This window comes from Brachycentrus maculatus, unplaced genomic scaffold (genome assembly GCF_059751285.1).
Source record: "Brachycentrus maculatus isolate JH-2025_06_01 unplaced genomic scaffold, ASM5975128v1 h1tg000135l, whole genome shotgun sequence".
In the NCBI taxonomy this organism is placed as follows: Eukaryota; Metazoa; Arthropoda; class Insecta; order Trichoptera; family Brachycentridae; genus Brachycentrus; species Brachycentrus maculatus.
Window position 1 is genome coordinate 126,732 of NW_028280888.1, and position 4,648 is coordinate 131,379.

The 4,648-nt window shown below is 35.1% G+C and overlaps 1 non-coding gene across 1 annotated transcript; it reads right to left on the reverse strand.

The window, feature by feature from the left end:
• Positions 1–4,321: 4,321 nt before the first annotated feature.
• On the reverse strand, positions 4,322–4,403 carry TRNAS-GCU (transfer RNA serine (anticodon GCU)). Its single transcript has one exon. It is a non-coding gene; the product is annotated as a tRNA-Ser (tRNA).
• Between the last annotated feature and the right edge of the window lie 245 nt (positions 4,404–4,648).

Genomic DNA, 4,648 nt, shown 5'->3' on the forward strand with positions numbered 1-4,648 from the left:
AGACCCTATTCGACCCTTTGTGGATTCCATCCCTTGATTTTCTATATACACACTCTTTGCATAGGATAAAATCCGAATAAAGGTCAATGTGCTATGGACGTACACCAAAAGAGTGTAAAATATTATCTGTAGAAAATTCAGATATTATTGCGAGGTTTTAAATTAAATAAATTATTCAAATTAAACTTTTTAAATTAACTCACTCAATTCAAACATAGATGCTGCCGAGTCTTCACCGGCATCTGTGGTTGAGCAGACTAAGTTTTTTTTTATTACCTTCCTCATGTAAGAAGGTATCAATTGAAGAATATGTATGTACAAATAAACAATTTCTGAAATTTCAGTATTGCGATTGTCAATTCTGGGTACAATCGTGAAAATCATTCAATGAATGGTGAATATAAGTGTATAAAGTGAAAGCTTAAACCAGCCTAGAACAGGTCGGAAGCCCTTTAAATATCCAGACTTCTATTTTCCTTTTCATCTTTATCGAGACCTACAAATGTACAATTTTTAAGGTTTATATTTCATTATGATTTAATAAAAAAGAAATAATTCCTTAGTGGACAAATCCCAGATTTATGAACAAGGATTTGGACACACTCTAAATATTGTGAATTAAATATAAAAAAAATTAAATGTCTTTTTCTTAAATGGAATATATAGATGAAATAACAATTTCTTAAATTCACTCGTGTAAAAGCTATAAACCCTTATTTTTTTAAATGATTTATTTTTTCAATATGGTGAAGCGGGGATCGTATTTATTAAGTCATAAGCTTTTTTATACTTCCAGGAAGACCACACATAACACGTTTATCTATTTCACAGACAATTAAGATACTTGTAAGGTTGGGTACAATCCAGTCCGGTATAGTGAAATAGCCCATAGATATAGTATTCTCCTGTGACAAGATGATCTCCGTAATTATTTCATTTAAGCTCATCAGTCACGCTCGCAGTCGGCGCCAAGATTTATTACTGGTATTACCTGAAAACGTTCGCTGAACGACTTCAAACACTTATACCTTTTTTAGTCCGAGCTAAGAAAGGCAAATATTTTTTGTGAAGGTTTATATAATTTATTTTGTATATTAAAATCATTGTTTACGTTGTGGTATGGTATAACTAACTAACTAACTAACTAACCATCACGCCGCTTCCCCGCAGGGGTAGGCAGAGAGAATCGAACGCCACACCACTCTGTCTTTGCAAACATTCTTTGCCTCTTCTACATTCATGCATCTCCTCATACATACCCGGCGATTATTACGACTCCTGACCCGGCCGCTTTCAAGTATTTGACATACCTGATTGTGCCAAGTTTTCCTCGGTCGTCCTCTGCTTCTTTTTCCAACTACATTCGCCTCATAAATTTGTTTAACCGTTCTTTCTTCACTCATACGCTCCACATGTCCAAACCATCTAAACACACTTTTCTTAATTTTATCGATAGTGCTTATCTAAGCCTTACATTCTTTCCTTATTTCATCATTCGAACATCTATCAAACATCGTTTTGCCACACATTCGTCTGAGCGATCGCATTTCGACTGCATTCAGTCTGCTTTCATCCTTCTTTTGCCAACTCCGTGCTTCGCTTCCATACATAAGGGTTGGAACCAGAACTCCATTGTGTACTGCCAGTTTAGCTTCCGCTGATGGTATAATATATACATAATTGTTTATTTAGAAAAAATAAATACTTGTATAATAATACTAATAATAATTTGGATAATTTGTATAGCTCTATTTTCGTAAAATACTACCTTAAGGACGCTTATGGATAATAATAATAATAATAGGATGATGACGATAATGATATATAAAAAATAAATGGATTAAAACGTCGTCAATCGGTCTCGGGCCGTCGAGTCTGGACCGGGGAAAAGATGAGCCGACAAATTAAAACACCTTACTCTTGATCCCATGGGCTAGAGAATGGCCAAGGTGTTGGGCAGGACGCCTTCCATTCCAATGCCACTTGAATGAGTTTTATTTCATTACACACGACTAGTTTCAAAAACTACAGATGTTTTTATATACAGGTAAAAAAAGTAAAACTAACGAGCAAAAAATATTTAGGTATGTAAAGACATAATATACACATATAGACATTTGTCCGCCTCCGTAGTGTAATGGTCAGTACGCTCAGCTACCGCACTGGAGGTCCCGAATTCGATTCCTAGAGGGGGGGGGTCAAATAAATATAAGTGATTTTTTCACTCTGATATTTATTCAATATTACCCTGGACTGGTACCTGAAGCACCATAGGGCTGATCAAATTTCCTTAGTGTGTTAATAATCAAGATAACACTGCGTTTATATGATGCAGTGCCCTATGCACTATTGGGGTGCGGATAAGGGTTTGAAGAAAGAAATATAAAAATGTATTTATTAAAAAGAAAAGAAAAAAACTAAAATCAGATATGTAGCGAGAAATATTAGGTACATGTTAGGGACCACCTGAGTGCTTCCGTTCATCATGTGAACACATCCGCATATCAAGTTTCTTTCTCGCTAATAACCGTGGCGTATTACCATCCCTCGCACGCGACAGCCCGTCTCGACTCGAGTGATTCTATTCACGAGGCCAAGACGATAAAAACAAAAGGCAACCCTGTATTGTCTTTTGTCTGTTGCTTCTTGCCATAGAGTTCCGGGGATGTAATTATGTGTTATAAAGACAGGGTTGCCACAAACCCCCTTTTGTAGTAACCAAAAAATGTATTTTTTAAAAGGTCATAAATAAATTATTTAACCTTCACGTAAATTTAAATACTAAGGATTTTGATTTTAGAGTTATTAAAAAAAATATATAAAAATATATATTACACATATAAATCTTCTTCGTCTTTTTCTAGAGGATCTCAAGATGTTCAATCATAGACAAAATGGCGAATGCGACAAAAGGGACTAACTAAGTGCACTCAAGAGTAAAATGATATTTAGAGAAAAACTAAAAACGCATTTTTAGCTAAATCATTTTCACTTCTCCTTTTTATTACTTTTGCTGAAATATTATACATAATCTACATAAAACATTTAAAACAAAAAAAGGATGTGTTTACTATATACTGCATTTAATTTACATTAAAATGGGATATAATTATCATGTACTTCATTTAATTTACATTGTCTGAACTGAATTTTTATGTTAGAGGTAGGATGTTGAAAAACAAGAAATTTTAATCGTGGGTAATTTAAATCTGTAAAAAAGAAAATGATTTATAGACAGCGGTTGAGATTAATGTAAGAAGCATTAGTTGTGGTGACTTAAATAGAAACTACTTAGAAAAAAATGCAAAAAAAGTAGTATAAATTATTTCAGGGGACATCCCTGTCCCTCGGAAATATCTGGTATTTAGTATCACCCCTTGAACCAATCTGCCACAGTACAGTTCCAAGTTTCCACCCCTCCATAGCTCGCAGGCACTCTTGTGTGACACCCGACACGTGACAAGGAACTCCTCGGCGGGAGTTTCCTGCTTCGCTGGACATCAATGGAGCAGCATCACAAAGGGTTCACATGCTCTGAGGGAAAATGTAAACCGATAGCGGGACAAAGGGGAAGTACGAAGGGAACAAGAGTGGCGTCAAATGACAAAATTGTCTTAGGATTTGATTATGATTTATTTTGTTGATATCACAAAATGTATATATATTCTTTTAACCCTTATACGCCCCCAATGGTGCATAGGGCACTGCATAGTATTGACGCAGTGTTATCTTGATCGTTACTTAGATGATGAATTCACAAGTACAATATTCACAATTCTACTCATGATTGACTACCACTCTACTCAAGTCTTTGGAAGTCCTACATATATCATTAATCTTATGACACTGTCCATGTGAGTTCACTGGAGCCATCTGTGGTTGGATTGGGACAGATTTTTTTTTTAGCAGAGACCCTTTTTTATTTGGATGTATGCAAGATGAACCCCAGATTATTTTACACACTGGGAAATACCTGAAAACATGATTTTTCATTTTATACAGCTCATAATTCGACCAGTTATTTTTGTGAACCAATATATTCAAGAATCACAAGTTTTATCTTGTGAACACGTATTTGGACATTCAAAATGTTGTCAATGTAATAATAGTTCTACAAGAATTTTGAGTAATTGGAAGGTATTGTTTCATACCAATAAGCCCGCTAGTATACAATAGATATATTATGCACAATATGTTACCTACATACGTATATCTGATAATATAAGCGAAAAATTCAATATTTATCATTCAAAGAGCAGCAGTTACCGTGTCGTAATAGGCAAATATAAGAAATTAATCCATTAAAAATCAAAATAGTTCCCGACGAGGATGGGATTCGAACCCACGCGTGCAGAGCACATTGGATTAGCAGTCCAACGCCTTAACCACTCGGCCACCTCGTCTGACAAGCGGCTCGCCAAATCGGGCGATCATTTTATCAAAAGATGAGCAGAGCATGACGTCATGCCAACTGATTACACAAACGCAATGAGATCAACGGAATCGTGACTGCTAATGAAGCTACATAGAAATCAATACGTTGTTCCTATTTAATTTCAGCACTCATTTTTATTCTAATGTATGGTAAAATAAGTGATAATATTCGAAATAGTCCATTGAGAGGATATTCTTAAACACAGAATTCATT